Source organism: Antechinus flavipes, chromosome 2, assembly GCF_016432865.1.
Source record: "Antechinus flavipes isolate AdamAnt ecotype Samford, QLD, Australia chromosome 2, AdamAnt_v2, whole genome shotgun sequence".
NCBI lineage: Eukaryota > Metazoa > Chordata > Mammalia > Dasyuromorphia > Dasyuridae > Antechinus > Antechinus flavipes.
In genome coordinates this window covers 247,741,560-247,765,712 of record NC_067399.1, presented here as the reverse complement: position 1 = coordinate 247,765,712, position 24,153 = coordinate 247,741,560, and the positions used below count along the sequence as shown (strand labels likewise).

Genomic DNA, 24,153 nt, shown 5'->3' with positions numbered 1-24,153 from the left:
AGTGATGGATCAGAGAAATAAATTAGATACAAAACACATAGTTATAAAAGACTGCAATAATTTCATGTTTGATAAACCGAAAGATCCAAGTTATTGGAACAAAAATTCATTATTTGCAAAAACTGAGAAAATTGGAAAGCAGTTTGGCAGAAACTAGGTATAGACCAACATTTCACACCGTATGCCACGATAAGGTCAAAATGGCATATGATTTAGACATAATGACCATAAGCAAATGAGGGGAGCATGGATTAGTTAATCTATCAGATATATAGATAAGGGAAGAATTTATAACTAAAAAAGAGAGAGAGCATTGCAGGATGTAACATGGATCATTTTAATAATATTAAATTTAAATAATTTTTTTTGCACAAACAAAATCAATGCAGTGTGGATTAGAAAAAAAGTAGAAAACTGGGGGAAAATTTAACAGTAAGTTTCTCTCATAAAGGTTTCTCTTTTCAAATATATGGAGAACTGAATTAAATTTATAATAATGCAAGTCATTCCCCAATTGATAAATGGTTAAAGGATATGAACAGGCAGTTTTCAAAGCTACCTATAGTCATGTAAAAAAATCTGCTCTAAATCACTATTGATTAAAAAGATAATAAATCTTTTATTTTAAGAATCAATGAACCTATCTTAGAGTGGGAGTTCTCAATATAGTGTCTCTGAATTTGTGTGTGTGTCTGTGAGAGAGAGAGAAGACAGACAGACAGACACACAATATACAAACTAATAACTGCCTTTTAACATAACTAGTCTTCTTGGTAATCCTATCCATTTTACTTCATGCACTTAAAAACATCTTAAGAAAGGGTTTACAGTCTTCACCAAAATATCAAAGAAGTCTATTACCCAAAGAGGTTAAAAATCCCTGCTTAGAGCCATAAAACTTCAGAATGAGTGACATTAGTAATTATCTAATCCAATGCCTTTACTTACTGATGAAAAAACTGGGACCAAGAAATGAAGAAATAATTTTCCACAGGAAGTCAGTGACAAAAGCATAACTAGTATAGAGTCCTGTAGAGGGACAGGTCAATTCTCCGGGAACCTCCACAGCTATGGATCATAATATCTGAAGGAGTTGCAAGGCAGCCTTTGCTGGCACAGGTGTTACAGACTGGGAATGAGATAAATTGGAGGGAAGAGGAGGGAGGTCAGACAACGTGCAATGGCCTCTCAGTCAGAGAGGTCAGAGAACAGCAACTGCCTCTCAGTCTCCTTGTATTATCCTCTCACAAGAGGAGATCCATTCTGCAGGTCTGGTTTGGATCTCCAGCAGCCACTGTCAGGTGGCTCCCCTGTATTTAAACAGTCCTCTTGAAAATTTTTATCTGGATAAGAGAAGGCTTATAGGGGAGGCAAAACTGGTCTTTCTATATTTGACATGCTGTATATTTAAAATCATCAGTAAGCATCATATGCAATGGAGAAAAACAGGAACCTTTCCCAATAAGATCAGGAGTGAAACAAGGTTGCCCACTATCACCATTATTATTCAATATTGTATTAGAAATGCTAGCCTCAGCAATAAGAGTTGAGAAAGAGATTAGGAATTAGAGTAGGTAATGAGGAAACCAATCTATCACTCTTTGCAGATGATATGATAGTACACTTATAGAACCCCAGAGATTCTACTAAAAAGCTATTAGAAATAATTCATAACTTTAGCAGTTGCAGGATACAAAATAAATCCACATAAGTCCTCAGCATTTTTATACATCAACAAACTCCAGCAGCAAGAGATACAAAGAGAAATTCCATTCAAAATAACTGTCAAAAAATATTTGGGAGCATAAAATATTTGGGAATCTATCTACCAAAGATAGTTATCTACCAAAGGAAAGTTAGGAATTATATGAGCAAAATTACAAACAACAAAACTATTTAGGGCTATACCAATCAGACTCCTAAGAAAATATTTTAATGATCTAGAAAAAATAACAAAATTCATATGAAAAAACAAAAGATCGAGAATCTCAAGGGAATTAATGAAAAAAAAATCAAATGAAGGTAGCCTAGCTGTACCTGATCTAAAACTATATTATAAAGCAGCAGTCACCAAAACTATTTGGTATTGGCTAAGAAATAGATTAGTTGATCAGTGGAATAGGATAGGTTCACAAGACAAAATAGTCAAATATAGCAATCTAGTCTTTGACAAATCCAAAGATCCTAACTTTGGGATAAGAATTCATTATTTGACAAAAACTGCTAGGAAAACTGGAAATTAGTATGGCAGAAATTAGGCATGGACCCACACTTAACACCATATGCCAAGATAAGATCAAAATGGGTCCATGATTTAGGCATAAAGAATGAGATTATACATAAATTAGAGGAACATAGGATAGTTTACCTCTCAGATTTGTGGAGGAGGAAGAAATTTGTGACCAAAGATGAACTAGAGATCATTACTAACCACAAAATAGAAAATTTTGATTATATCAAATTAAAAAGCTTTTGTACAAACAAAACTAATGCAAACAAGATTAGAAGGGAAGCAAAAAACTGGGAAAACATTTTCACAGTTACAAGTTCTGATAAAGGCCTCATTTCCAAAATATCTAGAGAATTGACTCTAATTTGTAAGAAATCAAGCCATTCTCCAATTGATAAATGGTCAAAGGATATGAACAATTTTCAGATGATAGAATTGAAACTATTTCCACTCATATGAAAGTGTTACAAATCACTATTGAGCAGAGAAATGCAAGTTAAGACAACTCTGAGATACCACTACACACCTGTCAGATTGGCTACGATGACAGGAAAAAATAATGATGAATGTTGGAGGGGATGTGGGAAAACTGGGACACTGATGCATTGTTGGTGGAGTTGTGAACGAATCCAATCATTCTGGAGAGCAATCTGGAATTATGTCCAAAAAGTTAGCAAACTGTGCATACTCTTTGATCCAGCAGTGCTACTACTGGGCTTAAACCCCAAAGAGATACTAAAGAAGGGAAAGGGACCTTTATGTGCCAAAATGTTTGTGTTGGCCCTGTTTGTAGTGGCTAGAAACTGGAAAATGAATGGATGCTCATCAATTGGAGAATGGTTGAGTAAATTGTGGTATATGAACGTTATGGAGGAAGGAATGACCAACAGGATGAATACAGAGAAGACTGGCAAGACTTACATGAACTGATGCTAAGTGAAATGAGCAGAACCAGGAGATCATTATATACCTCAATAACGATACCGTATGAGGATGTATTCTGACAGAAGTGGATTTCTTCAACAAAGAGAAGATCTAACTCAGTTTCAATTGATCAATGAGGGACAGAAGCAGCTACACCCAAAGAAAGAACACTGGGAAATGAATGTAAACTGCTTGCATTTTTGTTTTTCTTCCCAGGTTATTTTTACCTTCTGAATCCAATTCTAAGAGAACTGTTTGGTTCTGCACACATATATTGTATCTAGGATATACTGTGACATATTTAACATGCATAGGACTGCTTGCCATCTGGGGAAGGGGGTGGAGGGAGGGAGGGAAAAAGTCAGAACAGAAGTGAGTGCAAGGGATAATGTTGTAAAGACATTTTTTGCAAAATAAAAAAATATTCACTATAAAAAAATACATGACATGCTGTCATTTTTTGGGGAAAAACAGTATCAAACTTGGTCTGTTTGGCCACACAGGGCAGAACTATACAAAAGTTACAATGGGACGGCCATTTGAGGCATGCATTTTGATGAGATAAAAGGGAAAAAAAACTAATAATCAGAGGCCATCCAGGACTGGAAGACAGCCTCAGGAGCTTGTAACTTCTCCATCCTTAAAAAAATCTTTGAGCAGAAACTAGATGAGTCCTGTGAAATGATGGGGTTCAAATAATTAAGTCTATGGAGACAAGATATTATAAGAAAAAGTATCATTTAGATAGCAAAGCAGATAGTGTCTGACAACTCTTCAAACTTGAGATTTTATAATTCCTAACTCCCTACTTCAATGTACGTATCATGCTGCCTCTTGGCATAGCACTAATGGTCACAAAAGAAATCCTTCCAAAGGACCACAAAGAATGAACTTACAGGAACTTTCTCTTTGAAATACTACAAGAAAGATTATATGCAGTTGTAATAACATTAGATGGGTGTAGCTATGATTCAAAGATGTATAAGATAATCTTTAAAAAGCCTTTCTAAAAGGCTTAATACTGGTGGAGGAGGGTAGAATAAATAGAAATATTTAATAGATATGTTTCTAAGTTTCTGTTTTTTCCAACATCTTAAATATATTTTTGCAAAGAACATACCTGATTAATGAAACTTCATGTGGGAAAAGACAAATTCAGAAAAAGTCACAGATCTACATTTTATGTTGAGTGTTTTCAAACTATATAATGCATAATGTTCATTAAATCCGAGGTTGTTATTAACTGATGCACAAACTCCCTTCTACATACATATATACATACCCCTCCAAATGAAAACAAATCGCATAATTCCATTTAGCCCCTTTGCCCTAGCTAAAATCTTCCCCCCTTCCAATCTCATCACAATTATTACTTTTTCTATAAGCCTTTTTTGACTATTTTATCTAACCAATGTTGACTTTTTTTCCTTGAATTCTTAGAACACATCCTCTGAATAGCACTATTCAGTGCTCACCTTTCTGAAAGCCATTTGGAATAAGAAAACCCTTCCTGTTAAATCATTTTTGGCCTATTTATATTCAGCATAGTATCCATCTCTGAGCTGATATTGTACCTTAGCATGCAATATAAATATGAACTGAGTACTTTAAGTTAAAGTTAAGTAGTACTACTACTACTAGTAACTACTAGTTAACTACTAAAGTATACCCTCCTCTCACATGCAGGGTCTATAGTTTCTGCTAATTAGATTTTTAAAAAACTAGTTGATGTAGGGAATTAAGTGATCTGAGGATTTATTAAGTTTATTAAATGTAAGTTGAAAGCCCAAAGCATTGTTTGGAGGAATGGAATTGTACTAGTAAATAAATATAAAACGATGCTGTTTTGATGGATTATCTCTTTTAAACAAGGTAAATTTACTACATGATCCTTCTAAAACTGGGGTTAATAGAGTAGAAAGCAATGTGTTTTATTACAGCCTAAATATTTGGGGCTAAACCTTTAGAGGACAGGGAAAACCTAGATACAAATATTTTAAGGAGTTTAAGATGACTTAAACTGTTTCACTAATCATTTGTGTCTCTCTGTTTCAAAGCCATGCTTCATATAGCTACCACAAAAAAAAAAAAACCCTTCCTATTTCAAAGTCTGACCCTCACACCCCTACTTCAAAACCTCCTATAGTCCTAGTGCCCTGGATAAAATACACACTCTTCTGCTCAGCATTTAAAGCCCTTCACAATCTAGTTCCCCCTTACCTTTCTAGATTTGTTTCATATTACTCTCAAAGTGTACCTTACATTCCAGCCAGACTGGCATATTTCATGAAGCCCAATGTTTCTCTCCCTGTGTCTCTTTGCCTTTGTAAAATTCGACCCCACCAACTCTTCACAAGGTTTAGCTCAGTTGTCTGACAAAAATTAAAAATTTTTTTAAAAATTTTTAAAATTATCTTATACTTATTTGTTTACATGTTGGTACGTCCTGTAGTATAAAATAGGAAGTTTCTTAAGGGAGATGACATTTCATTTTTGTATCTATAACTTCACCATTTTACATATTGTGGGCACCTGGATCAATTGCCATTGGGTAAATTAAAGGATGGATTAGGTACTAAATGATCTAAGTTTTAGCCATAGCTACTCACAAGGACTATTAAACTAAGGTATAAAGGGTAGGTTTATAATGTAAATCGATGGAGAGAGTACCTGTACTGAAGGAAAAAAAAATGAATCTTTCAAAATGCTAAAGTAACATATTGATCAGATTTTTCAACTATATGTCAACTAAATTCTTCCTTCAAATAAGTGTATAGGTTTGAACTTAGTTGATTTACCTCTTAGTATAGATTTATTTCAATGCAACATCTTTCAGAGATATGATCAACTAATATTTCACAGTGTAAAGTATTCCAGCACAGCATCTGGTAGGACCTATAAATTAGAGAAAATCTATAACATTAAGTTTATAGGCGATGCTTTAAAAATATATTGAATTCTATAAAAACACAGATGGTATCTCTGAAGCTTTGGAACCAAAATGACTAACAAGCCTATAAATAATTATAGATAATGTTCATGTGTTTATAGAAACTATGATATAATTATAGAAATGTATTTTTTAAAACTACAATTCATTAAAACTCCTGTACCACCACAAGATGGGTAGGTCTGTTGGGATCTTATATTTGGGAAACCAATCACTTAGACAATTAGATTCTTGAACATTCATCATTCTATTCTGGTAAATTAACCATGCTGAGATTGCCTAAGATGCCACAAGAAATGAATTAAAGGCTACTTTTCTATAAAGCATGAGAGTTTCAGTTCAATTATTTCTAGGCATCAGGGAGTTCTCATAACAATTCCAGAATGCTGCTCATAATGGGCTCCTCTGAATGGGCTTTCAGGGACGAAATCTAGAATATGTTCCTCACGTCATAAGAGCATAGGATCATGGACTTAGAGCTAAAAGGAACCATTTATCCAGCCCTCTTATTTTACAGATGAGGAACTGAAACCCAGAGAAGTTAACACCTTGCAAGATCAAACAAGCAATAATTATCAGAGATGATATTTGAATATCTTTAATATCAAAGCTATTAATGTTCCAAACTAAAGCCTGACTAATGCTCCAGGGCACTATGTGAATATGAAGGCCTATTTTTGTTACTTCATGAGCTTATTATAGTCAAAACTAAATACATATGTGTGTATGTATATATGCTATACTCTATATTACTATATATATACTATATACTATATGTGTTTCATACATATATATGTGTGTGTGTGTGTGTGTGTGTGTGTGTATACACACACATACACATATGTACCAAAAATATATAAAGTAAATGCAATGTGGTATCTGGGAAGAGGGATTACTAACTTCAGGAATCAGGAAAGGTCTTTTGTAAGAAGTAACAGTTGTGCTGAGTTGTAGGGGAAAAAAAAGCTAGGGAATCCTAAAGAGTGAAAAGGGACTAATTTTCAGGCATAAGGGACAATCTATCAAACTTGAGTGTGTGTGTGTGTGTTTGTGTGTGTGTGTGTATGTACGCATGTGCGAGTGCATGGAGTGTCAATCCAAGATATATAGATAGCCATCTATTTTATTTATTTCTACATGTTTCTGCTGATAGAATAAGGTCCTGGGAGTCAGGACTTTGCCATTTTTTGATTTTGAATTCTCCATACCTAGCATAATAATCATTTAATAAATATCTGTAGATTGATTCATCCATTTGGTTTTTCTTAAGTGAATGATTAGACCAAACTTTAAGGAATCATGGATCTCAGTTAGAAAATCCTGTAATAGGGGCAGCAGCTAGACGGTGCAGTAGATAGTGCACTGGCCCTAAAGTCAGGAAGATCTGAGTTCAAATTTGACTTTAGACACTTCTAAATCAAAAGAAAGCTGGAGAACTTGTGAATCTCCCGGACTGAATCCTGTCTTCCAATCGTAATTCCTTTCTGCTATCTGATTGCTTTTTGGATGACTTATCATGTAATCCCTTTCTGCTATGTGATTGCTTTTTGGCTGATAGATCACATCAACTAGTTTAGGACATAAATTTGTTTATAAAATTTAACATAGGAGAATAGTTGAAAATTGTAAACTATGATGCCCTGCCTCATTAAACAGGGAAGCAGTGAAGGGGGAAAACATGTTTGAAGTAAATTAGCAAAATACCTAACATGTTTAAACATGTTTAACATGTTAAAACTAGGAGGAAAACAATGAACAGGTCAAAAAAAAAGACCAAAAATCAAATTTTAAAAATATGTAAAATTGTACTTGAGGAATTTTTTCTCAATAAGTCATAAAATAGAAATAAAAATTGTAACTTTAATACTAAAGAAAAAGCTTTTAACATAATGTAATGCCACTTTCTGTTTAAAAAAATAAAACTATCAAAAAGCATATAAATGAATGAATCCTTTAAGATGGCAAATAGTATCTATTTAAAAGCAAGACCCAATGACATACTTAATAGGGATAAACTAGAGTCTTTCCCAATGAGACAAGGGTGTCAAGCAAGAATATCTCATCACTGCATTAATTGATATAGTTCTAGAAATGCTAGTAAACAGAGAAATAATGATGAAAAAAATGAGGTAATAAACATAGGCAAAGTTCCCACTTTTTTATCCATGATCTCCTCCCAGAAAACAACTACAAAACTGTCTTTACATAAATATAGAGTAAATAAATAAAGAAATAATATTTCCTTAGAGGTAGGCAAAGCTATATAATAAAAATAACTATACTATCTAAATTAATTTGCTTCAATGCCATACCAATCAAAGAATTTATTTATAGAACTAGAAAAAGCAGATATCAAACTATACTGAAAATCAGTAATAACAAAAAAATATTTTGCATTGGTTAAGGCATATAAAAGTTCATCACTGGAATAGATTAGCTATGTAACATACAGAAACAAATGAACCGTAACATTAACCTAAATATCTCAACTACTGCAGTAAAGATTCACTATTAGACAAAAACTGCTGGCAAACCTGAAAAGCAAGTTTGGTTGAAATTAACTATAAACCAAATTTTTACACAATTTAACAAGATAGACTCTGATACATGGCTTAAATATTTTAGAACTTTAGAAGAGCAAGGAAGAAAATAACCTTTATGACTATGAAGAATTCATGACTAGACAAGAAATAATGAGAATCAAAGAAGATAAAATGAACAGTATTTATTACATAAAATTAAAAACTAGATAAATGCACATTAATATTCTTACGTTTTTCCCATACCTATCATATTGGCAAAGATGGCAGAATAAAGTTGAGTAGAAATAACTCCCTCCCCCAACCAATTTGCACAATATACTGTATATAAAAATAAATCTGAAAGACTTTAGAACTCTAATCCATAAAGATCTAAAAAATCAATAGTGAAGTGTGCCACCCATTTTCTGGCAAGAAGAGATTCAATAAGCACAATGAACATATTTTTGACTTGTCCAATGACAGAATTAAAGTAGATTTACTTGATTATGCATATCTGTTATGAGTTTGAATTCACTTTTTAGTGGGGGGAGGGAATAAAAGGAATAGAAGATTAAGGAGACAGATGAGAAGAAGAAAGGCATAGAAACAGAAAGAACAGAAAGAAATTTATAAGGTACTACAGACAAGCTGAAAAGCTTTGAAAGATGAATTTATTATATACTTGAAAAGAAAAGTAAACTTTATATAATAGAAATTCACAATTTAATATAGAGCTCACCCCTTATGTTCTACTATATATGTGAAATATATATATGAATATATGTGATATATATATGAAAATCCTAATTACATTTAGTGTTGAAAACAGTGTGTGAGGGGGATTGTGTTTGTTTTTGCTGAAGCATTTGGGGGTAAATGACTTCCCTAGGTTCACGTAGCTAACAGTGTAAAATATCTGAGGCTGGGTTTGAATTCAGGTCCTCCTGACTTCAAGGCCGGAACTCTATCCACTGGATCACCTAGCTGCTCCAAAACAGTATTTTTTAAATGTCATAATTTTTTTTAAAAAATATTTTCCCATCAGTGAACATGGGGATAATCAGATTTAGATGCTACCATCCAGTTCCCGACATGCTGAAGTGGAAATAAGACAAAAGAAAACAAAAAAGGGAAAAGAATTTGGATTAAATCAAATATAACGAAAGAACATTCCTGCTGAAGATAACACAATTCCAGGGATTTTAGGAAACTAATTCTCTCTTTTTAAAAATACCATTTTTATTTTTCCAAATACATGCAAATATTGTTTTCAGCATTCACCTTTGCAAAATGTTATATTCCATCTTTTTCTCCCTTCCTCCCCCTCCTCTTCTATAGAAAGCAAGCAATCCAATATAAGTTAAACATGTTCAATTTTTCTAAACATATATCAATATTCATCATGCTGTACAAGAAAAATTAGACAAAAAGTAAAAGAAAAAAACAAGCCAACAAACCAAAAAAGTGAAAATACTATTCTTTGAGCCACATTTATTCTCCATAGTTCTCCCTCTAGGTGCAGATGACTCTTTCCATCATAAGTCTACTGGAATTGTTTTGAATCACCTTATTGTTGAAAAGAGCCAAATCCATCACAGTTGATCAAAACATAATTTTCTTGTTGCTGAATACACTGTTCTCTTGGTTCTGCTCATTTCACTCAGCATCAATTCATGCAGTCTTTCCAGACTTTTCTGAAATCAGCCTGCTTGTCATTATAGAAGAACAAAATTCCATTACATTTATATACTATAACTTATTCAACCATTCCCCAACTGATGGACATCCACTCAACTTCTAGTTCCTTCCCATTATAAACATTTTTGCACAAGTGGGTCTTTTACCTCTTTAAAATGATTTCTTTTGGATACCGACCTAGTAGAAGCACTGCTGGATCAAAGGATACACAGTTTGATAGCCCTTTAGGCATTATTCCAAATTGTTCTCCAAAATGGTTGGATCAGTTCACAACTCCAATAATAAGGCATTAGTATTCCAGTTTTCCCACATCCTCTCCAACCTTTAATATTATCTTTTCTTATGATCTTAGCTAATCTAAGAGGTGTGAAAGTATGAAATGGTACCTCAGAGTTATCTTAATTTGCATTTCTCTAATAAATAGTCTAGTCATTTCTTTAATCAATAGTCTAATGCATTTTTAATAGTAATTTAGGAAAACTAATTCTCAAAAAATATGAACAAAGGGAGGAGGAAATATTTGAAAAACTATGGACAATATTTCACAGTGACGGAGCAAAAGAAACAGAGTCACAGAGTTGGAAAAAGAGACAAAGACACTGAAAGATGAGGAACTGGGGAAAGATGTTCACAAAGAGAGCAAGAAAAAGAAAGATCAAGGAGATAAATTTGAGAGACAGAAATAAAACAATATAAGAAAACATCAATGACTAACTGACAACAGGTTTATGTTTCCATCTCTTAATAGTCTCTAGAAGTAATCCCTCCCTCTCCCCTCCCCCATACATATTGGGACATCTTTGACAAAGGTATTAGTTGGAAATAGGCAAGCTTTCACAAAAGCTAGTCTACAAGAGACATAACTTTATAGCCATATTATTGCCTGAAAGTTGCAGAGAACATAAAATCTCATTGTTTTCATTGTTTGTTGGCTATTTTTAAAAGTATTATTCAATAGAACAAAACACCACCTTAAGTCGAGCTGACAAAGTGAAAACAAAAAGTATGGAGAAAGAACAAACTAAATTGCTAGTTACATCTTTAGTTGAATGATTGTAGTGACTTTACCATGAAAATGTCATCCCAGAGTGGGTATTTTAGTTTATTACGCATACTAGATTAGCCCATTATGCTTGGTTGCCTGTTTAGAAGCTAATGTGTGACATAGGCCCATTATCCTATATTGCCATATAAAAAAGGAAAATAAATAAATAACATAAAAATAAATTGTTACTTTTATAAAATTTTCTCTTTTGATTTTACTTATAATATGAAAACACTGTAAAATAAATGGGTTAAAATGTGTCCTACAAATTGCTATGAAAAGTGAACTAAATTGTCCTCTATCAATTGAAATTCACAAATAAATAGAAAATCAAACTTTTACTCCATTAATAAAAATGTGAGATTGTCTCTATTTTGTTCCAAATTATTTATATCTTAAATGAAATTTCACCTTAAAAGAAATATAACAATAGCTAGCATTTAGACAGCATTGTAATAAAAGTTTTCAAGATACTTTAAAATATCAACTCATTTTATCATCCCAATAATGCTGGGAAGAAGGTGCTATTGTTATCCCCTTTTTACAGATGAGGACACCAAACTCTACAGAATTAAGTGATTTGCCTACAGTAATACAACTAGTAAATGACTGGGTTTGGATTGGAACTCAGATCTTCTTGATTCCAAGCTAGCACTCTATCTATTGCACCACTTAGTTGCCTCTACTAACATAACATTCAACTAATATCATACGTTAAGCTCCATGTATTCAACACTCAATGAGCCAACTGTGTTCAAAATTAAATTTGTAAGAAAAAAAATTTCCCCTAGTTATCCAACATACAAGAACTAATATGTCAGTAGGCTTATTTCCCTGCCAACAATGACTAATATATAACTCACTGCCACCAGGTGTCATATAGTAAGCTTGGATAAATTAATCATTTTTAAAGAAATTGGATATTATATAATTAAATTCAAACATCCTACATACTCACAAATTTTTTGATCACATAATCCATGACTAAAAACAAGCAATCTGCTCCTTTATCAGTTAATTACAGCTGCTTATTCTCAAAAGCAACTTTCTTTTTTCAGAGTAGAGGGATCAGTTTTACTTTTATTGATGTGTTTTATTTTTATATTATATACATCCACAGATTAGTCCTACTTAATGAGAGTAATATTATGTCTTACAACAAAGTAAAACAATTAAGCAAAACTAATATAATGTCCTTGTCTGAAAGTGTAGATAACATTTCACATCTTTATCCCCTCCCCACCTTTCTATTTTTTAAAAGTGAATAAGAATCCATTTTCTCTCCTTGTTATTCCTCACCCTGCTGAAAAAGAAAAGAAAAAAGCACATTTCTTGTATCAAATATGCATAGTCAAGCAAAACAAATTCCTTTGATGATTCTATATAAAAATATGTTTCATTTTGCACTGTAAATATATCATCTCTCTAATGAATGGAACATTTCATGTTCCTCTGGAATTGTGAATTACCATTGTATTGATCATAGCTCTTAGAGCTTTCAAAGTTTTTTGTTTTTATAGTATGGGCCTATGTAAAACATGTTCTCCTGGTTTCATTTTTCATTAATTTATAAAATCCTTTAAAATGTTCATTTTTATACTTCATTTAGTATTAGTTCACATATTTTATTGAATTTTTCCCAATAGTTTTTGTCAAGTACAAAGTCCCACATCTGGGGTCTTTGTGTGTATTGAATACTTGATCCTTCATCTGTTCCACTGATGTATCTCTCAATTTCTTAACACTAAACTGTGCAGATTGTAAATCATGTACAAATCTATATTGAAAGAGAGCATTTCAAGAGCAGGAGCTCCCTCCACTTTTCCATCCATAAAATTTGAGGTTCAGAACAACAGCCAAATCCATAAATGGAAATCAGAGCCAAAGACCATTCAAACAAAATAACTATCCTCTAAACATAAGGAACACAAAGAAGGCTATGTACTTTTTTTCTGCAATAGCAAAGCCATTATTATTGGATTTAGAAGTTATCTTGGCTCTTAAGAAGTTATCTTTGCTGACTGTGACTCCTTTAGGGAGAAAGCCTGAAACATCATGTTAGACAAAATACATCTTCCTGAAAGAAAAGAATATGTTGGCCACAGCAAAGGGTCAGTGTTGGATCACAGAGAAGAGTTAATAATAATTCACATATTAATAGTTTGTTTAAGAATTTTTTCTTATAATACCCCTATGGTGTAGGTTATGCAAGCACAATTATGCTCATTTTACAAATGGGAAAACTGAGGCTCATGGAGTGATCTAAATTTTCCAGGATCAGACTATTCTTTAGTGATACCAAAAGAATCTCTTTACTCCTATTCTGCCTGTTCAGACCCTCTAAAACTGAGAATACTCATCCCTTGGTTTTATTTCATGAAAAGTAAAGTATTAAAGTTCCAACTTCTATTGCCATTAAAAATATATTTGAAGTCAATCGACTTTCCTGAGCAACAATAAATATTTCTAAAAATTCTTCATAGCATTCAATACACATTTATTAAACACAAAGGATTGTATTTGGTGCTGAGAATACATAAAGATAAATAATGCAATAAATAACCTTACGGAGTTTATATCTAGTAAGGGGAACCTGTCCCCTAGCTAAAAGATTACCTTAAGATTCAAAGATACCCCAAATGGTAACAGACTATCTAATGTCAAGGAATCACAGATCTAGAGTAGGAAGGAACTTCAGAAGCTATTTAATCTGACTCCCATATCTTACATATGATAAAAATAAGATCCAAACAAGCCAAAGATCTTTCCCAAAGTCACAGAGTTTGTCAGTGCAAGGGATGGGATGTGAACCCAGATCCTCTGACTACAGAGCCAGAGCTCTTGTCACATTATCTCTCAATCATTCTAACATTTCATTTGTCAGCAAACATTTAAGCTGGACTTACTGTGTATAGAACCCACTTGGAAGTTCTACTCTAGCAAGTTAAGATAGAAATGGACAACTATAATATACATTATTACAAACAACACTAGCTATACAAATAGATACTATTACTGACTCCAAAGAAGGGGAGATTAAAGGAATCTTTAGGATTACCCAAAGGAGGTAACATTTGAATTGAATTTTAAAGAATGAGCAGCAGTTTCACAGACAAAGAATAGAAAAGGCCATAAAAAATAGCAAAAGCAAAGACATGGATGTGGAAGATTGGTGAAATGGAAGCAGAGGCAGGAAAATCTGTAAGAAAGCAAGAAAACAAGTTTGTGGGAATATGTATGATGGCAACAGAAATAAACAGAAGGGGAGGGATTCAGGAGAGACAGAATTGATGATAGTTGACTAATTGGGTATGGGAGATGAGGGAGAGGGAAGAGACAGAAATCATTCGGAAGATGTTGAACATGGAAGAAAGAGTGAATTACAGTGCCACCAATAGAAGTGATGAAATCAGCAAAAGGAGCAGAGAAAGAGTGCACATTCAACTTAAGACATGCTCAGCATAGTGCCAAAAGGTTGATCATTCTGTTGGAAATGTCCTGAAGATGCCTGGAGATGTCCGCCTGGGGTTCAGAAAACAGATCAAGACCTGAGAGATAGATTAGAAAGATACCTGAAGACAGATGAGTAAGTAAAATAAGTCAGTATAAGAGAACGGGATTCATAAAAGAGAGGGTAGAGGGAAAGAGTAGAAGAGAGTCAAGGACAGATCCCTAGAGAACATCCACATTAGAGAACATCACAATCACAGATCTTACAATAACACAATTCAGAGCTGTATGGGGATATTTCATGCTAACAGAGTCCCCAAAGAGTTGAACATCATATGGTCAGTCAGCCAGGGATGGAAATTATTAATTACTGTCATAATAACTGACAGATTGATGATTGTTAGCTCAATAAACTAGTGACAAGGGACACTGAAATAATATGGAAACTCAAGAATATCTTAATCCTCCCTCTTCATTACAAATTCTAGATAAGAAAAAGGTCCCAGGAAGCTTTCTGAGGAATCCAAATATATGCTGCCATTCTAGAAACAATGGAATAGTACCTCTAGAAAACAACTGAATTCTTACAAGGCTTTTCAGCGTCTCTGTCACTACCTTCCTCTCAAAAAACTGGGGGAACTGAAGGCATTCAAAGGTGTCCTGCTAAATGTTTAACAACTAGCTCCCAGGGGATAGGAGGAGGGCATACACTCATGACACTTTAAGCTTATCCTATATTATTAACATTTTTATTACTTTCTTAATGCTAGACAATTAAGAAAACAATAATTCCAGCCCTGATTTGTAATATTTGCTGATTTCCAAAGTAAACCGTAACAATGAAAACTTAACAATCAGTTTCAAAGACTGTCCGAGCCAGGTCAGTCACACAAATGCTTCAAAGTGGTTATGATTTAAGATGGAGGGGAGACTAAGGAATGAAGAGATGTTGGAGTTTATTTTTCCCCAGTTTTATAGTAAAAATTCCCACTCAATTTTGGTAGAAATCTCAAATGCAACAGGTTGTCTGTTAATTAAAGCTCAAATAGAGGAGAGACGAGGGAAAGCAAAATCCCCCAGGCTTGTTAAAATGAAGTTATTAGTTTAACATATGTAGGTAAAGGACTCAGAGGAGAGAATACTCCCTTTGCTGGAGACTGCCATTTGCAAGTGGCTATTGTTAGGAACAAGCATAATATAAGCCTGCCCAATATTTATTTATGGGAGCTAAGTAATTGTGATGAAAGAGTGATCTGGGTACAATGGAAGGATACCAGCATTCAAGCCAGAATCAACCTGAATAGCAGAAAGAGCATGAGCTCTGGGATTAGAAGATCTGGGTTCAAATTCCATTTATCACTCTCAACCTACTTGGTTTACCTAAACAAGACACTAAACCTCTGACCATCTTTTAAAATAGTAGTAATAATTTATCTAATATCTATCATTCAGGTAACTTTTAAAGTGCTATGGAAATGAACTGTTGTTTGTATTATTGTCCCAAACTATCACATATTGCCATTCTGGACTAGGGGCCATGTTTCTGCTTAAAAAAAATAAGTATTACTTAAGAATGTTGTAATAGTTTATAGCCTGATGGTAAGAAAGGCGTATTCTAAGGTGATGACAGATGGAATAGAGAAGAGGCCAATGGATGGATACATTGGAGAGCCATAGTAGGTGGAATTGACAAGACAAAAAACGGTTGGTCATGAGGAAAAAAGGGGAAGGAAAGGGTTAAAAATAACCTAAGCTTTTGAAGAGCTCAGGAGTGAATAGCAATACATAGACAGCAGGGAGGTTAGAAGGAAGAGCTGGAGCTCTCAGACTAACTTGATTGAGGTAGAGCCTTCTCTGTCATGGTGCAAAGAACCTTGGATTCAGAGTCAGACTTAGCATCAATCAATTCCAGGTTCAGTTGCTTATTATTCATGTGGCAAGGCATTTCACTTCATTTTCCTCCCTTGGATTATATGACTTCCAAGCCTTCCTCCTACCAAAAAGGTACTCTGACTCCACACTGTGGAGAACATATGACTTGAAGTCTTCCAAAGTGGGGCTTGTGAAGCACAAGCTTTGGTAGGTCTCAGCAAACTTGAAAGAAAAAGCTTTGACCATGGCCTTAGTGATGGTATGTGCAGCTATCATTGGAGGATCAACACGGCTAATTTTGTAGAAAGTCATCACTAAGTAATTCACAGGGTTTATCCACAAATCATTTCAATTCACTAAGACCACCTACACAAGTGCATTAGGACTACACTCTGAATCAGTGGATGGGCTTCAGGTAATAAGAAATCTTGGATCCATGAAGTATTGTGGTTACCTGGCTCAGGTACCATATAACACCATCAGGACCCTAGGATTAAGAGCCTGAAGAAACCTTAAAATCCAACTAATCTTTATTTTGACTATGAGGAACCTGGATCTTAATGAGATTAAGTGCCTTGCCTGAGACCACATCTGTAATAAATAATTGTATTTGTCAAATCACATTTATTCTGACTTCATATGCAGCATTTCCTCCCCATTCCACCTGAGTCCTCCCATACTCTGCTGCAGTATAAAACAGTCCCAGAGTTTCAGTGATTTACCCCCAACAAATTTATTTAATAATAACACATTTATAGAGCAAAGAGTTTTCTTCCAAACCTCTTATTAGTAGACAGTAGGACCTGGGGGAATGTCACATATAACTGCCTACATCAGCATTATTAAAGATGCTGCACAGGTTAGGGATATCTGATCCCTAGATGGCTGTTCTTTCCCTTTCTACCTATTTATGAGATGGTCAGAAAGACACTAAGAAACAGCCTGGAATTCAGCATTTTTAGAACGGTAGCAGCAGACATTAGACATTTTCACATTATTATCTGAGGACTTTTATCTTATGGGGAAAAGGTGAGGAGGAAGCAGGTAAAAATTGTTTCTGGCGTCCCCTACCTATAACTTGCTTCACTGAAAATTTCAGAGAAATAGTCCCACATTATTAACAACTCACTAAAACTGGTTAGCAAATCTGATCCCCAATAGTTCACCAGCCAGTGATAGAGGAATAGAGAAATAGAAGAGGGGAAAGGAAAGCATTTCGTTCTTTCATATTTGTGTGCCCTACAGCTATTTCTGAGTGCCTATTAGCAAATAAAAATATATATGACAGAGGTTTGAAAGAAGAGAAGGGAAGAAGAAAGGTATGCAGCAGAGGACACACAGGAATACATTATTTTGGAGATGAAAAGACCTTAGAAGAGCTGAGTCCAACTCCCTCATTTTCCAGAGGCTTTTAAGAAGTGAAGTGAAGGGGCAGCTAGGTGATGTAGTGGATGGAGCACTAGCCCTGAAGTCAGGAGGACCTGAGTTCAAATTTGATCTCAGACACTTAACACTTCATAGCTGTGTAACCTTGGGCAAGTCACTTAACCCCAATTGCCAGAGGGGGGGAGAGGGAAGGAGGGAGGGAAAGAAAGAGGGAAGGAAAGGAGAGAGAGAGGAAGAGAGAGGGAGAGAGGGAGAGGGGAGAGGGAGGAAGAGAGAGGGGACAAGGGGAAGAGGGAGGGAAAGAGAGAGAGAGAGAAGGAGGTGAAGTGAATTAAGGAATGTTAACACTACAGTGGAGGAAGTGACCCTGGAAAGCCAGAGAGCAGATCGACAGCTCTCTATCTTTAAAAAGGCAATAGGAAAAAAGGAACTCCTAGAGGGGAAATTCCCAAGACAAACTTTACCTGCTTTAAAATTTTGCTTGTGTCTTCCCATTGACAAGATATACACCTTTCCTAATTTTATCATTTACCCGCCAGAATATTCTCAGTATAAAATAATCTGATGTGGCAGAAAATACTGGACAAAGAAGCAAGAAACCTAGATTCTAGTTCGCCAAGATTTTACTACCTACCAGTCTTTGAGCAAGCCATTTTATATCTTTGTTCAATTTGACCCATTCTTTTTGCCCATTCATTTTACCCATTTTTATCCATGCAATTAGGTAGAATAGTAGATAGAGCCTTAGACTTGGAGTCAAGAAGATCCAAGTTAAAATCCTGCTTCAGACATTTACTTAGATGGGGACGTCACTTAATTTCTTATCCTCAGTTTCCTCATCTATAAAATGAGAAAATAATAGCACTTATCTTCAAGATATGAGGTTCAAATGAGATTTTAAAGATATATATGTATATATATTCTGTGTTATATGTATAAAGTATTTTATAAACTTTAAAGTTCTATATAAATATTGTCATGATTTTATAAGTAGGAAGAACAACTAATATCCTGATTGCCCAACGGAGTTGTTGAGAAGATCAGATGTGATGATGGATCTAAGTGTTTCAGTAAACTATAGAGGATGTTGTTACTAAGGAAGGCAAATAGTGTTTTGAGGTCATATGACAGTTTTACAATTAGACAGTGTTCTCAGAAATGACGGATTCCCTTGAGTTCATCTGGGTTTCATTAAGGTTTCAAGAGAAAGAGACATTTTTAGACAAGTCAATCTGAGTTTTTATTATCAAAAAAAATCTGAAAAGTCATCACTAAAAGATGATCAATACTAACTATAAACAGAATGATAATCTAACAAAAAAGGTTTTAAAACTTGAATTTTTTCTATCCCTACAACCACAACTTTTAATCAACATCTGACAAGTGCTATAATATTATCAATTAGTTCTTCTCCCTCAAAAAAATCAAGTTGGAGAAAATTTATCCAGATTAAGGTTGATTCTTCTCTACTTAAAAATGTGAAAGAACAAATGGAGATCCCCATCACTTTAGAGCACATTTGACTTCTTAAGTTATCTTCTGTCAATTTGGCTGGTATGGAATACTCCTACTTCATGGTCCAAGTTTCAAAACTACTCCATACAAGAGTTAAGCAAAATCTACCAAAAATAGACTGGCAGAGAATTCAAGGACTTAAATGAACTGATTCAAAGGAAACAAACCAGAACTGGGAAAACATATATGACTACAATATGTAAATAGAAAGAACAAGGTATTGGGAGGGAACAAATACGTGTTAGATAATAGATAATTTAAATGACCAGGCTAAGTTCTGAAGAATTGAGAAAATATACTTCATTTTGAAGTAGTATTATAAAACATTAACTATATTGTATTAGTTTGACAAATTGTTTTTTATTTGTTATGGAAGTAGAAGGATAAGAGATAAAGTATCGTTGGAAATGAAAGTTACATAGAAACAAATGATTTCAATAAAAATGATTTTTAAAACCAAGCTGAACAAATTCTGTGTATGTGCATGTCTTCTGAGGAAGTACAAGCCACCACTATATGCCTGTCCTGAAGAACTGCAAAAAGTCTGAGTTAGATATAGACAAGATGAGCAAAGGTTAAATAAACTGTTCAAGTTACTGAGACCTTCTCCAATCTGTAGTTAAGCGTTTAAGCTGTGAAGCCCCTATAGCAATTCTTATATATATATTTCAGGGCATACCCACACCTATTTCAGACTATGGAATAGATGGATCAAGGAGACCAATAGTATTGAAACTTGTAGCCATCAACGTGTCCCGGGGGCAGAGAGGCCTGGAGCACTGGGATCCCATCATTACTCCATGCCAAAAAACACCTGAATCTTTCAAAGCCTGGGGAAAGGACTGCATAACTTAAAAGGGCACATTTATGATAAATGATATCCAGATGTAAATGAGAATATAAATTACCTAATGTCCATATGCAGTATTGAGATAACATTACAATACGCTGAGCAAATAGCTACATCAGCAAATACTGAAAATGCCTGAGACTGAAACAAGTCAGGAGGTTGACTGACCAGTCCCCAAAGACAAGCACAAGGTTCATCCCTCTATGATTACTGCACATAATGATGATACCACATTTTTATTTAACAAAACTGAAACACTACCAGAATCAGATCTCAACTCTTTACTCCTAGATTTTGTCTCCAAAACCATGTAATGTGAATCTTGACTCTCATTCCCCTTTGTGGGGACTGTGAATCTCTTATCGAGGAATTTATCTAATTCCTTCTTGAACCTATTAATCTTTCCAGACTATATCATCTCAGAAGCTATTTTGTTACTCATTGTCTCATTCTCCTTAAATTTATCTTACACTACTTTTTTTTCATGCTTCAAAGGGATGCCCCTTGCCTACTTCTAATTTTCTGATTTGACATCCAAGCCTGGGTTAACCATCTTCTATCTATTTATATTTGTTTTTTTTTTTAAACTTCTAGTTATAGCCCCCTCATTTGTATTAGGGTTTAAAAATCCTAATCTTTTGGGATTCCATCTCTGTATCAAAACTATTGATTGTCACAGCTGGTAAGAGTATTTTAGATAATTTCATCCAAATCTCCCATTTAACTGCCCAAGAAACCTGACACTCCATCAAACAAAGTAACTGGTTTAACACCACACAATTGATGAATACAAAGGGTTATAAAGGATAACAGATTTAGAGCTGGTGGGGAAGACATTAGAGTTTATCTAGTCAAAGTCCCTCACTTTGTATATGAGGAAACTAAGGCCTAGATTTTCTAAATGACTGGCCCAAGGTCAGCAGAAGTAGAAAGGGATAGAGATGAGATTGGAAAACCATTGCTTTCACGCCAAATCCATTAGAAACAGGCAAAATTGGAATGTCATTAGCCTCTCATTTAAGTTAACCCTTCTATATTTCCTCTAGCACCAGTATTTCTTAAGAGTACATGTCCCAGAAGTTGTCTGGGATAGTAGATAATGATGCTCTTTAGTCATACACCAAGTCCAGGTCTTCTTTCTTAGGAAGGTGGAAGACCATAGAAAACTTGTTGTTTTTTGTTTGTTTTATTTATTATTATTATTTTTTTTTTGTGGAACTGCTGGAAGCTGTTGGACAACTAGCCATGGGAATGGAGCCTTCCTCTTTGAGAAGCAACCTCTTTGGTGGATCTTCTTGGGAAGAAAGTATTTATAACACCTGCTTATAGCAAGGGCACCTCACGGCCGAAGGAGAGACATAGATGATAATTCTCTCCAACTGCAGGGAGGAGACTTCCTGTCCCAAGGGAAAGCACTAGTTCTGGGGCAGAAAGGGTATTACCAAGCGGGAAAGCGACTCCCAAAGGTCAAGACACAGGATGTGCCTTCAATTCCAAACACCAAACAAACTCACTGGAGGAGTCGTGCAGGGCCAGGAAGAAGCCTAAGGTCTCTTCAAGTTCTCTCTGCCTTTCTCCTCTTCCTAGCAGCTGGGATTGGCGGGCAGTGTCCCTGGATTAGGAGTTTCTGCACCTTAAAAGCCTTACTCCAGTTGGGTGCCTCTAGCCCTTTCCCCTAGGATTGGTACTGTGCCCAGCTGTGACCCTGGGGGAATAAAGGCTCAAAGCTCTAACTACAGAAGCAGATGACCTATTTTAAATGACCGAAGTGAGCAATGAAAAGGACGGGGCGCTGGCCAGGGTTTTGCCCTTTTCCTTCTCTCATCCCCAGATAGCTCCCTTCAAAAATCATCGTATACCCCGGAACTCCCCTTCTTCCCTACCTTGGCGCCTGCCTCTTCGGTCTTTCTCCTGGAACACCAGTAGCAGAGAACGCAAGGGGCCGGTGCAGCGGGAGCCCTCCCCTCCTCGTCCTCCCATGGCAAAGGAAAGTGAGCCGTGCCGGTGCGGGGAGAGAGAAGAGCGCTTAGTTCTTCGGCCACTCAGCCCCCAGAGGGAGCGCGGGAGGGCAGGGAGGAAGGAAGCGAGCTGAGGAGAAGGGGAGGGGGCCCTGCGGACGCGCGCCAGTGGGCCCGCGGTGCTTGGGCTGGGCCGGGGGCGCGGGATTTCCTGGGGCAGCGGCTGGCGCACGTTACACAGAGGCTGCGTTGAGCCCGGGCACCGGGGCGCATAAGTGGTTTGTAACCGGGAGGGGAGGGGTAGAGAAGGGAAGGAGAGGGGCGGCGCCCGGTCCTGGGGCCCCTGCAGGAAAGTAAGTGTGTGTGTGTGTGTGTGTGTGTGTGTGTGTGTGTGTGTGAAACCGTGTCCATCCTGCGGTTCGAGCCCACCATTCAGGGGCCGTTTTCAACCTCCTCTTTCAAGAGGGTACATAGTGTTGGTGATGCAATGACCTTGCCTTAGGGGAGACACCCAAAATTTTGAATGAGATAAATGTGAGGAGTGGTATACCTGCGTACGCAAGTGCGTACGCCTTTCAGGACCCCTTGAATATTCTTAGGGGAGGAAAATAGAATAAATTGACTGTGACCTCCAGTATTCCATCCTCCCCACTATGCCCCCTTATTCACAGAGTTCTTTACCTGCTACTTCTTCATTAACATTTCTAGAGCAAACACAGAACTATCATGGTATCATATTGATTTGTAAAAAGCTGGGGTTTCCTTCAAAAACAAAAAAAGGCAAAACAGGTGCTTCTTAGATGAGATGTCTTACTGCTGTATTAACTAGATTGTAATGAGGGTCACTCATTACTAGAAGATTGCCCACTGAGTGATCAATCTTTTAGGATATTGCAACTCATTAAATCTGCTTCATACTCTTAAGTAAGTGAAAGAATACTCACAATAATTAATTTTGGATTTTTTTTAAGTATTGAAGAATAATTAGAATAATAAAATATATATTATTCAGAAGAGTTAACCTGCTTATGGAAATAAAGACACTGCTCCAATATCGTGATTCCCTTTCAAATTTGGTGTTTTCTATATTTCTGATAACCCTAAATTAAGCAATGAAATTGTTTTCGCATCTGCTGACTTCACTTTTTTTTCCTCTTAGCACCAGCAAGGTCTTTTCATAAGACTTGTTTCCCAGGAAAGGGATAAGGCTCAGAGACCGCTAAAACTGGTGCCATTATTCATCTCTATGCACTTTGTGTAATACAATGAAACCAAGTTTGTAAATAATTAAAATTATGAAAGACTGGGTGATTGCTTTCAGGTGATCCACATAATGGATGTGTTGCAATAATGGTGCATATGGATACCAATCAACACTTAGAGCTGGAAGGGATCTTAGCTGACATCTATTCAGATCTCCTAATTTTGCAAAATAGAAAATTAGAGCACATAACAATTCAGGAACTTGCCAAAGGTAACAAAAGTAGGGAGGAGCCCAGTCTTGATTTGAAACCAGGTCCTTGACTCCAAAATCAGTATTCTTTCCAAAGTCCCATACTGCCTTGAGTTATTAAAAAAAATTATAAAATTAAACTCACAAGAGGTTTTATTATATAATGCTACAATATGTAATAAATAAGATTAGTTCATGGAAACAGAAGTTTGAATGAATCTGTAATTCTTAAACTCTTGTTTTGAGGAAAGAACTATTGGCTGAGATTAGTCATTTTATTCACAAGCAAAATCCCAAAAA

The 24,153-nt window shown here is 35.5% G+C and overlaps 1 protein-coding gene across 1 annotated transcript in view; it reads right to left on the bottom strand.

Annotated features, from left to right (window-relative positions):
• Positions 1 to 22,342, bottom strand: part of PHACTR3 (phosphatase and actin regulator 3) — a 282,307-nt gene extending 259,965 nt beyond the window's left edge. The window contains exon 1 of the transcript XR_007950491.1: positions 22,326 to 22,342. The gene's annotated coding sequence lies outside the window, so the exon portion shown is untranslated. The remainder of the gene's footprint in view (positions 1 to 22,325) is intronic.
• Positions 22,343 to 24,153: the final 1,811 nt, after the last annotated feature.